This window comes from Hemitrygon akajei, chromosome 11 (assembly GCF_048418815.1).
Source record: "Hemitrygon akajei chromosome 11, sHemAka1.3, whole genome shotgun sequence".
Taxonomy (NCBI): Eukaryota; Metazoa; Chordata; class Chondrichthyes; order Myliobatiformes; family Dasyatidae; genus Hemitrygon; species Hemitrygon akajei.
The window spans coordinates 145,967,921-145,981,737 of record NC_133134.1 but is presented as its reverse complement, the minus strand read 5'-3'; the positions used below and the strand labels follow the sequence as shown (position 1 = coordinate 145,981,737).

The 13,817-nt window shown below is 41.1% G+C and overlaps 1 protein-coding gene across 5 annotated transcripts in view; it reads right to left on the bottom strand.

Moving 5' to 3' along the window:
* Positions 1–13,817, bottom strand: part of ptprt (protein tyrosine phosphatase receptor type T) — a 1,512,449-nt gene that overhangs the window by 1,132,623 nt on the left and 366,009 nt on the right. Inside the window, exon 1 of one of the 5 annotated variants that reach the window (XM_073061882.1) lies at positions 4,672–4,785. The exons of the other annotated variants lie outside the window; for them this stretch is intronic. The gene's annotated coding sequence lies outside the window, so the exon portion shown is untranslated. Of the gene's footprint in view, positions 1–4,671; positions 4,786–13,817 lie in introns of those variants that run through there. 5 annotated transcript variants of the gene reach the window in all.

Here is a 13,817-nt window from a genome sequence, read left to right as displayed (position 1 = left end):
ATTAGATTTGAACATTATTCAATGAGCATTTCCTTTTCTATCTGAAGAATAGAAGGTTACTGATGAAATAGCTGAAGGTATTTGGTCTTGGACAGTGGTCTAAGGAACGTCTGCAGCTAACCATGTCCTGCGGCTGGAGTTATTAACCCTTCAACAGCCATAGCCCTAACCACCTTTCTTTCAATGTATGGGTCAATCTGTGCACAGTTGATGAGGGTATTGGTTAGTAGGAACCAATTGATAGAACTATCAACAATATCTGTCAATACTTCCCTTGTGATTGAAAGTATACTGATTGTACAAAGATTAGATGAATTTAGAAACATAGAAAAACTACAGCACAATACAGGCCCTTCAGCCCACAGAGCTATGCTGAACATATCCTTACCTTAGAACTACCTAGGCTTACCCATAGCCCTCTATTTTCCTAAGCTCCATGTACATATCCAGGTGTCTCTTAAAAGACCCTATTTGGTTTATTCAAATTAGTCCATAGGGCTATGACACCCAAACCATGCCTAGTAACTTAAATTTTCCCTGATCTTTTGCTTCAATAGTCCCCAGAGGTACCTCTAAAGCCCACGGTTTAAGTTGCTCTACTCTTTCTATGACTGGACACATTCTGCTCATTAGTACTGAAATTTCTCAATTGGTTATTAGTATTGGTATTGGTTTATTATTGTGTAATTCTCCCACCAGGCTCGTATACAAACTCAGCTCATTATCTAATCTGCTAACAGCCACATGACTCAGCAATGGGAAGGCCACCTTTCATAAATGATTCATTTCTAGGGTTGGTATGATTTGAGGTTCAACCAAACAAGAAAGCTGGAATGTCCCAAGGAGCAACATGAATTATAGTGAATGTTTGTAAAAAACTGCCCCATGCAAAGTTATCATTCGTCAGAAAAATAACAGATTATACACCAGCATAAAATTACAAAGGAAATGCATATGCCAATACTTCAACTTAACAAACAGCTAACAGAAAAAGAAAATAAAAATAAAAGAGCCCAATGCAGTTAAACCAATCTGAAGTGCACATAAACGTTGGAGCTCATTTCTGTAGTAGCTGGGTGTATCGCTTTGCTTACAGCACTGAATTCCCATCACCACCATTGGTAGAAATTCCCTGCTTGGAATCTTTCATCTTGCTAAGCACACCATTTGAATGGGATCCTCCTGGCGTCTTCCCTGGTGCTCTTCTCTCCGCATCTCCCACAAAAAGACCCCAAACCACACTACTGTCCTTCAGAAATCACATCCCGCCCAGCTCTCTGAATCTTCTCACGCATCCCACTGGGCAGAAAATCACAACATGTACCAAGGCAACCCCAACTGGTTGGCACAATATTCCTGAGTTGGAAAACATCATCCCTTATCTTCAGCCGAAGCCAAAACACTCTTACTAGCAGGATGCACTCCATAGCAGTAGAAATCTTAACCAGGGCATTACAGTTGTCACATGCACCAAGACACAGTGAAAACTTGCCTGTTCTTGCAGATCAAATTATTATACAGTTTATTGAGGTAGAATAAAGCTAAACAATAACAATGCAAAACAAAGTTTAAAAGCTATCACAAAAGTACAGTGCAGGTAAACGATAAAGTGCAAGATCATAATGAAGCAGATTGTGAGGTCAAGATCTTATCATAAAACAGACCTGTTCAATTGTCTGATAACAGTGGGATACAAGCTATCATTGACCCTGGTACGACATGCTTTCAAGTCTTTTGCATCTGCTACCTGATGGGAGAGAGGAGAAGAGAGAATGGCTGGTGCCTTTAATTATGCTGGCTGCTTAACTGAGGCAACAAGAAGTATAGACAGAGTCCATAAAGGGGAGGGAAGTTCCCATGATATGCTGAGTTGCATCCACAGCCCTCTGCAGTTTCTTGCAGTTACGTACAGAACATTTGCCTTACCAAGCTATTATGCACCCAGTTGGAATGCTTTCAATGGTGTATTGATAACAATTGGTAAGGGTGGATGGGAGCATGCCATATTGTCAAAAGGAGTCCTACAATTAGCAGGAATCCACAATTTTCAGGCCAGTGTGATTCTCAGGCACTTACAAGCCATGTGACAGGGTTGGGGTGCTGTCTCAGGCTTCCCAGTTCTCCATTGCTTGTCCACTGTTCTTTTGGGATGAGGAACGGTCAACCATGGGCAAAATTCCTCTCAACACTTTTCAATGTTTTTGTTTCTGCAACTTTATGAACAATATTAACACATTTCTCGGACATGATGATGATGGCATCCACCTGACTCGAAGGACAATGGAGAGTGTGCTATGGGTCAATCCATTGTAGAGTTACAAGCCTGGGTGGAAGGAATGGAGATCCTGGGATGCTCAATCATCAAGATCCCCCTCTCGGCCTCACCGGTGTAGTCCAAAAGAAAGCAAAGCAATACGTTCAGCACCAGCTTGGCTGCAGGAGCTAACCAGAAGGTTGTTCAGTGATGTCCAGCCACTTTAGAGGCTCCACTCCAAATTTTCTGTCTAGGTTTATTCCTGTAGCCTTTGTCTCTCCCAAGGCTGCCCGCATGGCAGTGGGGCTATTTCCCTATAGCTAGGCATCTAGTTAACGAGCAACGTACAGCGTATTGAGTATCTCATGAACACAAGACACAAATACATGACATGAACACACAATGTTCTTTCAAGGATCAAAGTTCAAATCAGGGACACCTTGTTTGTTTTAACACATGACAGATGCCTGAGTTGAAATTAAAAATGTCACCTGCACTTCTGGGTCAATTTTTAAGTTTCTCTCCAAGGGATCACATGGAGTCAAGGTAAATGCCGTTTAACATCCTACCAAGCCTTACACTCCATTGATTTAAATAGAGATTAAAACTGGGAACAGAAGAATAAAACAATCCACCAAAATTCCTGGCCAATTCTCCACAAGAAAGTTCGATTAAGAGTAGCCCAGGAAATTAAAGTCATAGAGTCACAGAATAATATGGCAGAAAAACAGGCGCATTGGTCCAATGGGCTCAAGGCAACCATCACACACTCACTTACAGGAATCTAACACTAACCCTGATTTGTTTATGCTCTCCCCATCAAGACACCAGCACTCACATACACACTGGGAACACTATACAGTGGTCAATTAATCACTAACCCACATATTTTTGTAATCTGATATCCTACACTGTAACATATCTTAACACATTAACAAAGATACAACTCAGTACCTGTTGTATCAGTAAAAATGAGGCAACATTCATTGACGATTAACACACACAAAATGCTGGAGGAACTCCGCAGGCCAGGCTGCATCTATGGAAAAGAGTTCAGTTGATGTTTTGGGCCACGACCCTTCATCAGGACTGGAAATAAGAGATGAGGTCAGAGTAAGAAGGTGGGGGGAGGGGTAGAAGGTGTATTAAGTTGTAGCTGGTTGATGAAACTAGGAGGGGGAAAGGGGTGAAGTAAAAAGCTGGGAAGTCAATTGGTGAAAGAGATAAAGGGCTGGAGAAGGGAGAAACTGATAGGAAAGGACAGAAGGCTATGGAAGAAAGGGAAGGGGGAGGAGCACCAGAGGGGTGTATGGGCAGGTAAGGAGATAAGGTGAGAAAGGGAAAGGGGAATGGGGAATAGCAAAGCAGAGTTGGGGTGGGGCAATTATCAGAAGTTCGAGAAATAGATGTTCATGCCATCAGGTTGGAGGCTACCCAGGTAGAATTTAGGATCATAACCTGGCAGTCAGCTCCTCTGCTGTTCAATGGGAGGTCTTTTTATAGAACCCACCACCACTTTAGTACAACATCCATTTTTCCAAAATTAATCATATGAACTTAGTTTTCATCAGGTCTCTGCTATCTGAAAGCAAACAGATTGCTACAATAGTTTCATATCTAATTCCATAAAGCTATTGCGAATTTGATATTATTTGGTAACTGAAGAAGACTTGAAATATCTTAAACCATAATTTTGATGGTGTTTTCCCCAAATGAATCTGTAATCTCCTAAACCTATAATTTCTATTCTGAGCATGCTATCCAAATCCTAAATGTATGTATAATGTGAATTTAGTTATTTTCAAACTCAGTTAAAACAAGCCATGCTTGTTGCATTCAAAATATCCACTGCTCTATTATTCAAATAATACGTTTCAATAGACCAAATCAAAAATACCACCTTAAATGTGTAGAACAAGCAAAATCAATGCATTTGTTGCAAAACATCACTGTAAAGAGATGCTGGGTAAACCAAATCAATGCAGACAGACAAGGGCTGATCTTTTACAATTACCAGTTCCACATGCCATCCGTTACACAAGCAGAGAGAATACTAAATATTTGTAATTAATAGAAAACAATTGGTATTCTGCTAAGAATATTTCTACCAACCGGCTCCAAAAAGTTCATTATATGTCACTTTACACATTAATAATTCATTGCACTACTGAAAAAAGCAGTGTTTTTTTAAAACCAATAATTGGGCTGCACAGGAGTCTCCCTCGCATCTCTTCAGCAAGAGCATGGAATATTGCAAACCACAAGTTTTCCCCACACCTTTCCAATCATTTTCCCTGCAGGACTTCTCTTGGACCAGACATAGATCTCCTCTTCACAAAACAAAAAGCCTGCGGCTATAGCTTGTCAATCTTATTAAAATGAGGCCCAAGGCCTAATATCGATCAAAACAGACCTACCTGTTCAAGGGAAAAATTAATGAAACTCCATTCATTTCAAGGAGTTTCAGACTTTGCATAGCCTTACTGTCCACCTCCAAATTAAGCTAAAATTCCAACCAACTTCAATAACAGAAAATGTGTACAGTAATTCCTTCAGTCAATCTGAAAATAAAAGCTGGCAAGCTTCCAGGGGAAGCTTGAATGCCCTCCATTTAAACCTTTGCTCTAGGATTATTTTCAGCTTTTCATCTCAGCACTCCTCAGCTGAGCTGCAGGCAGCCGGTAGTTAAAAATTAAATCAGCAGCTCTGCTATCCTTGGATTGGATTTCCATGCAAACCCAGATGTACAGTATATGAACAGTGTGTTTCAAAGGAAGATGGGATTAGTTAAAAAGATAAAGATTAGCTTTATTTGTCACATGTACATCAAAACATATAGTGAAATGCAACATTTGCGTCAAATATCAACACAGTTGGAGGATGGGCAAGGGACAGAGCATGCCCACACCAACTAATTCTTACTAACCAAGCGTTTTTGGAGTATGGAAGGAAACTGGAGTAGTCAGATGAAATATACATGCTCACGGAGAGATCATACAAAATCCTTAAGACAGTGGCGGAATTGAACCCAGAACGTTGGCACTTTAATAGCATTTCACTAGACACCATGCTAGCAAGGAATGCAAAGAATACAGGCATACAAAGAACTCTCTGCTTATTTGCTTTAGGGAGAAAACGGAGGAGATTCTTCAATGAATCGATCCATTGCATCTAACTTTGCATCTCCATCTGGTATAGAGGGACCTCTGAACAGGGCTGGAAAAAGCTGCAGAAAGCTGTAAACTCTGCCAGCTCCATCATGAGCACTAGCCTCCCCAGCATCTAGGATATATTCAAAAGACAATGCCTCAAATGGGTGGCGTCCATCATTAAGGACCCCCATCACCCAGAGTTTGCCCTCTTCTCACTGCTACCATTAAAGAGGAGCTACAGGAGACTGAAGAAACACACAATGTTTCAGGAACACTTTCATCCCCTCTGCCATCAGATTTCTGAAAGGACACTACCACACTAATTTTAAAAATGTTTTGCTCTCTTTTTGCACTAATTTTATTTTATTTTTAATATATACTTATTGTAATTTATATATTTTTATCATTATGTATTGCAATGAAAAACAATAAATTTCACAACATATGCCACTGATACTAAACCTGATTCTGTTTCTAATTCTAAGACCACAACACATAATCAGCTACTGGACAACTTAAAGCTTAATGTGCAATGGCTGAAGCAAAAATGCAGGCAGATGTTCATTGTCTGAATCTGACATGAGAAATGGATGAACACTATTGACAGAGTGCGATTCTGAAGAATTCAGACTCGGCATTGGAAATCTCAGCAAAGATGGAGAGTTGGAGAAATGTCTTGTATCCCTGGAGACCAGCTCTCCTCCAGCAATGTGCTGAGAAGTAAATAGGAGATGATACGAGTGAAGTCAGTGCCTTGAGTCAAGCCTCAAGTAATGTGGCGACCCAGGACTATCAGAGGTTTTTAATAGCCAAAGTCAGTGAATGCATCACAAAAACCACAGTCTGCAGTGCGGGTGGCAGCTTCACTGCACCCTCTCATTCACTCATTAATGACCTCCATCGGTCAAAATTTTCAACTTACCATCAAACAAGGAATTTTCTTGCAAGCAGCATGGAACAGCAGCAGAGTGGCTGAATCACCGCCCAACGAAGAGTTATATGACTAATTTAATTGAGCTGAAATCTTATTTTAATAGCTCAGAATTTTAAATTTACTTACTTAAGGAAAGCAAAACCTCAACAACACAACACTTTGAGGGCTTTAAATGGACTGACACATCTCCCAGATTATTGGATGTTACTGCCTATTAATAACAAAGCGCATTTTTAGTTTACCTTTTTTTACCATGCTATTCAACAATACAACTTTTCCTGTCAGCCCTGTGAGTTTAAAGGGAGTGGCAAGCACTCCCGAATCTAGCTCAGTAAAATAGATAAGGTGAGATATGAAAAGCAGACAAAACCATGTTGGGAGGGTACCACTGGATGAAATGTAGAGGCAATGGGTGGGTGAAATCAGGAGAAGGGGTACAAAATGGGTGAAAGGGAGTCTGGATTCGGGGTATATGACAGAGGAAAAAAATAGAAGTACCAAAGTTGAATGGAAGGAGAAAGTAGGAGGAAAGGGGGCAATACCATGAGGTAAGGGTCATTTGAAAATGGAAAATTCAAGTTTCATACCATTGAGTTGTAAACTACCCAGGTAGAATATGAAGTGTTCTTCCTTTGTTTTACCTTGGGGAGGTGAAATGACATGAACATGAAACTCAGAATGGACATTACGGACAGAGCATGGGCACTCTACAGATCAGTTGGTCAGTTTGCACTTGTTCTCTCCAATGTACAGGAGATTACCAGATCCACTCTACCTTCTGGTTCCTTCTGTCGACCTGAAGCTCTGACAATTTCTTCCCCTGAGATCACCCACAACTCCCCAAGATGCTGCTCAAACCATTGAATTCCTCCAAAAGATTACTTGCCATATCTTTATTAAATTTCACTTTACATAAATAAGGCACCACAGGCTACAATTGACTCTTATCTGGTCTCAGAACATAAGAAATAGGAGCAGGAGTAGGTCATCTGGCCCGTCAAGCCTGCTCAGCCATTCAATAAGACCATGGACTCGTCTCCACCTACCTGCCTTTTCCCCATAACTCTTAATTCTTCTACTATCCAAAAATCTATCCAACCTTGCCTTAAATATAATCACTGAGGTAACCTCCACTGCTTCATTGGGCAGAGAATTCCACAGGTTCACCACTCTCTGGGAAAAGTAGTTCCTCTTCATCTCCATCCTAAATCTAATCCCCCGAACCTTGAGGCTATGTTCCCTAGTTCTTGTCTCCAGTGGGAACAACTTCCCTGCCTCTATCATATCTATCCCTTTCATAATTTTATATGTTTCTATAATATCTCCTCTCATTCTTCTAAAGAGGCTTGGTTCTACATTGTGTCAAACCATTACCTCAGAGTTCAGAGTTTCTTTGAAAGGACCTCCCAAGTCTGTAGCGTTTATTTTTTGAAACACAGCTGAAGGCTTCCTGCCAGATCATAGACAACTGAACAGGGAGATGTTTGACACACTGGCAATCCTGACACCAAGTTCAACAACTGAAGCCACCTAATCAGTAGACCAGTAGCAGTACCTTCAACACTTGAAATGTAACATTTCAAGGACATCAATCATTATCACTTTCTCAAAGGCACTTTGTGATGGGCAAGAAATGCTGGCCTCTTCAATGTCTGAGACAGAAGGAACTGAGTGTATATTTGCATAAATTCTGGAATGTCTCAGAGCATTTAAAAAAATTGGTGAGCAAACATCAAGTACCGCAGGGATCATAACTGCAAGGGAATATAGGCCTGGAGGGGGCATATGGGACAGAGGAGCAAAATGAAAGAAGCAGACATGCACGGAAGGAGAAAGTAGGAGGGGAGGGGCAATACCATAAGGTAAAGGTCATCTTAAGATGGAAGATTCAATGTTCATACCATTGAATTGTAGACTACCCAGGTGGAATATGAGGTGTTATTCCTTTGCTTTACCTTGGGGGTGTTGAAATAGCATGAACATGACACTCAGGATAGAGATTATGGACAGAGCACAGGCACTCTGTGGATCAGTTGGCCAGCCTGCACTTGATCTTTCCAATGTAGAGGAGATTACTACGTCCACTCCACCATCTATTTCCTTCTTTTGACCTGAAACATTGACAGTTTTTTCTCCTGAGGTCACCACCAGCCCACACAGATGCTAATCAATCCGCTGAGTTTCTCCAGGTTATTTTTTGCTGCACCTTCCCTCAATTAGATGTTACATAAAAAAGCACCACAAGATATGATTGACTCAGATCTGGTCTCAGAAGAGGTTTAGTTTCACTTTGTGTCAAACCATCACCTCAGAATTCAGTGAGAGATTCTTTGACAGGACCTTATTGTTTTGAAACACAGCTGAAGGCTTCCTGACCAGTCACAGATAACTAAACAGGCAATTCTGACACCAAGTTCAACAACTGAAACCACCTATTCAGTAGCAGCACCTTCAGCAATTGCAACATAATATTTCAAGGACATCGACCATCATCATTTTCCCAAAGGCACTTTGAGATGAACAAGAAATGCTGGTCTCTTCAATATCTGAGATATAAGAACCTGAGTGCACATTTGCATAACTCTTGGAATGTCTCAGAGCATATTAAAAGATTGGTTAGCAAATATATCATACCTGGGGTTCATTATTGCAGGGAAAGATTATAAAATCAAGGAGGTTACCTTGAATATGCATGAAACATATGCTCGGCCAATGGATCACTGCATCACTTCTTGACACCACACTTTAAAAAGAGTGTGCAAGTCCCACAGGCTGCAGAAAAGATTTCCTAGGATGGTTTGGGAGATGTGGGATTTCAGCTACAAGATTAATTGGGAAAAACTGAATTTATGAAGAGATTTCATTCTACGCACGGTGAAATTTAGATAAGATAATTAGAAGAGAGCTGTCCCAATCAAAGACCGGGAACAAAGAGGTTGTGAGGAAAATAATTTTAACTTGGAGAATAGGTATAATTTAGAGGATGCTACCTGCAAGGGTGTTGGAAACAGAATCAAACAGTGCCCATAAAAATCTTAAGTACTTAACTGTTAATAATTTTCAGGACTACAGGGAAAGGGTGGGGAAATGAGACAGATGGGATTGCTCTCCTGGCTGGTATACATTCAAGGGCTGAATGTCCTAAAGTGCAGTACCAATTCTGTAAATGAATCCAAATTCTATAAGTTAATACAAAAGTTTTACTTCTTGCAAGCATTGCCAACTATTGAAACGATAGCCAACCAAAATGTATTTTCACCTCCCTTTTCAGGGTGGGCTGGGGCAGGAGTGCTGCCCATATAGGGGCACTTCTATTTGCATTTTCTTATTTGCAAGGAAGGAATGATTATTACTGAAGATTTATTTCTTCTCACAGTGGTCTCTGTGTATCTGAAACTGCCATACATGGTGATACCCTCACACACAATTAGCGTCTTCTCCCTTATTCCTTCTTCATTGACCACTTCTTATGATTTGCATGCTCCAGACGATGTAAGCATATTTATCCCTATTCTCTTCACATTTCTCCTATTCTCATTTCAGCTGATCGTGAGACGCTGTTTGGACAGGAGAGAAGCGTAGCGGTTAGCACAACGCTATTACAGCAAGGGGCGTAGGACTTCAGAGTTAGCTTCCAACGTCATCTGTAAGAAGTTTGTACATCCTTCCCATGAGTGCATGGGTTTCTTCCAGGTGCTCTGGTTTCCTCCCACAGTCCAAAGACATACTGGTCATGTAAGTTGTCCTGTGATTAGGCTAGGGTTGACTAAGCAAGTTGCCGGGCTGTGCAGCTCATTGAGCCGAAATGTCCTGTTCCACGCTGCATCTCCAGATAGAAATAAAATCTCATGACTGGCATTGATTTCCCTCTCACGGGCATTCCATCACATAAGACTGCACATAATTTAGAGAAAGGCCTTAAAATGTAGTGCAGGCAGTGGTTGAGCAGGTAAACAATGGGAGCGGGGGGTGGGGGTACTTGCTGCCAGGGCAGTAGGCAAGGATAATCTAGGTGGCAATAGGGTTATATGCTGGTTCTGCTACAGTGGACGTTGATGAGATCTTCTGTGTGGCAATCTGTAGATGAGGGCTTTCCATCCTGGGGCCCACAGACCCCTTGTTGAACGGCATTGGTCCATGGCATGAAAACGGTTGGGAAGCCCTGCTACAGATGAAGATTGATGATTCTGAACCACAGGTATCTGATATATCAACAGGCCTGTCAGAAAGCCTATATTCGATTGTAAGGTTGAAGGAGAATCCAGATGCAGCGATTGCACCATTTGAAGTCCATCCTTTCCACTTAAATATAGCAACCAATTCTATTCAGGCACTTGTGGCTCAAGTATAATGTAATAACTGACAGATGATGTCACAATGTCCAGAGCAGCAAAAGCATATTTTGTCTTGATGCTCTTTCAGAAGTTCAGTTTGTTGTCATGCAAGGTCACCTTGCTGCCATAGAAACTGATATTTCTGTCATCATGACCCTCTGTAACATTTCCCAGGGGTTTTCAATGTATTGGGTAGACAACAATCTGTTCTTTGACGTGCTAGACCAGTGCGGTGCTTACAGTCCTGTGGATCAGATCTGCAGTGCTCCCTTAGGATATCAGGACAGAAGCTGCTTCACAACTCTGCCAGAGGCCTTGCTGTTCCAATGACAACCAACCAGCTGATAGCTCCTGCAGGTTGATGATGCAATCACAGAATTATAGAATGGTTACCGTATAAAATGAGACTATTTGGACGACCATGTCTGTGTCAGTTCTCCACTACTTCAACTGTTTGTCTTATTCTCCACAGCTTTATACATTTGGTTTTACCAAGTATTTAAGTTCCACGTGAATATCACTGTAGAACATACCTCAATCAAATCTTCAAACAGTGCATTCCAGATTCTCACCATGAAATGCATGTAATAGTTTTTCCTCAGGTCATTATTGATTTTTTCCCTTTATTTAATGCCTATGACATCTAGTTCTTAACCACCGCCCCCCACCCCACCACCAAAGGGAATAGCCTTCCAATCTTCAAAATCAGAATAAAAATCAGGTTTAATATTGCTGGTATATGTCATAAAATTTATTAATGTTGCAGCAGCAGTACAATTTACTATATGATAATTGAGAGAAAAAGAAATGAATTACAGTAATATAAATTCTTTAAATAGATAAATTCAATACGTAGCGCAAAAAATAGGAAATAAAAAAAAGTAGTGAGGTTGTGTTCATGGGTTCAATGTCTAGTCAGAAGTCAGATGGCAGAGGGGAAGAAGCTGTTCCTGAATCACTGAGTGTGTGCCTTCAGGCTTCTGTACCTCCTTCCTGATGGTAGCAATTAGAAAAGGGTATGTCCTGGGTGGTGGGATCCTTAATGATGGAGGCTACCTTTCTGAGGCACCGCTCCTTGAAGATGACCTGGGTACTGTGAAGGCTGTTGCCTATGATGAAGCTGACTGCTTACAACCCTCTGCAGCTTACTTTGACCCCGTGCAGCAGTAGCTACCTCCCGATACCCCCTTTACAGAGCCATCATTTTATAAACTTGCACTAAATCTCCACTCCGTCTTCACTAAATAAAAGTTCCAGTTTCTCAAATCCAAGCTTTTTCCTGGAACTATTCTTGTAAACCTTTTCTGAACACTTTTGAACATAATCACATTTTTTTCTATATTGTATTAAACAGAAATTAACCCGATATTTCTGCTGAAGCTGGGCCAGTGTTTTATAAAGGTTCTTTCTAATTTCCTTCCTTTTATACTCTATGTTTCACTTGATAAAGCCCAGAACTGTGTATGCCTAATTAACAGCTTTTTCAGCCTGCTTTGTAACTTCCAACAAATTGTGATCACAGATACCTAGACCACGGCTCCTGCACCCTTCTAGGACAGTATTCATTGATCAATATCGAATTTCCTCATTTTCCAATCAAAATGTTTCACCTTCCATCTCTTCTGCATTAATCTTCATCTGCCCATTCCATGACAAGCCTGAAGACTGATCTCAACATCTCAAGTCCAGATGCTGAGACCCAATGGACGAAGCCCTGGATCTACAAGTCTGCAAGTCCGCTGAAGAAGTTGAGGACCTAATGTCTGATGGTCCATGAGTCCAGTGGAGGCTGGAGGCCTGGAGACAGCTTGTCCTGCAATTAGAGTATTGTCTATCTGTGTGTGGCTGGGAGGGAGGGAGGTAAGGTAAGGGGCTTATTTTGCTGTTGTTGTTTTGGTGCTGTTATTCTGGTTTTTTTGTTGCTTGTGTGTTCGATGAACATGGTCAACATGCTATATTGATGCCAGAATTTGTGGCAACACATATGGACTACCCCCAACAGGTCCTTCTTGAATGCCGATTAGTAACGCAAATAACACTTTTCACTGCATTTTTCGATGTATTTGTGATAAATAAAAGAATCTGAATTTCATTCTGCTGTAATTTTCTACCAAATGCCTTGCCATTTTAAATACTGCCAAATATCTATGTCATCCACAAATATAGTAGCTTGCAATTTTAAGTCTATGCCATTAAAATGGACCACCTGAACACCAATCCCTGATGGATGTCAGAACTAGTCACCTTCTTACTCACAAAATAATAGTGATTTATCCTGACCCTCCCTTGTCTGTTACTTTTGTCTTCATGGTAATAATATCAGTTTTATGTCAATGTGCTTCAATCTCCTGATCCTTATCAAAATCCTTCTGGATGTTCATGCACACCACATCAAATGCGTCAACGTCATCAACTCAATCCATTTCCTTATCACATAATTCTATCAGATTGGTTGAATGTGATTTGTTCTTAACAAATCTATGCTGGCTTGCTTTAATTAATCCATTCTCCTCCAGGTGGCTGCTATTCTTTTCTCAGATCAATGTTTCTGAAAGTTTGACAATCACTAAAGTTCTTCTTGGCCTTGAAATGTACATTCTGTTCTCCTAGACCATGAACTGACCTCACTGCTGAAACACAATTCAGTGCCACTGAAATGCAACTCCTCGGGTTGAGCTAGTTTAAATGACAGTGACTCCTGCGTTCCTGAATGCCTCTGAATACAGTAGTAACCTCAGTACTTTGGAGAGATTCCAGTAACGCTGCCTTCACAACCTTGCCCCACACTATCATGATAGGATAAGGAATGAACAGAGGGTGACTTGATAGGGGTGCACAGTATGATAAGAAGCATGAAACAAGTGAAGAGCCAGATACATTCTTTGTCTTCTTCTTGTTTCATGGCGGTTGGCACTCAGCCTAAAGGTGCATGACTGCCACTTTCTGCTCCAGAGTGTGGATCAGACGATAGACTTACATTCTAAATCCCTTTTCTTTCTCTTTCTCACACACACACACACACACACACACACACACACACACACACACACACACACACACACACACACACACACACACACACACACACACACACACACACACACACACACACACACACACACACACACACACACACACACACA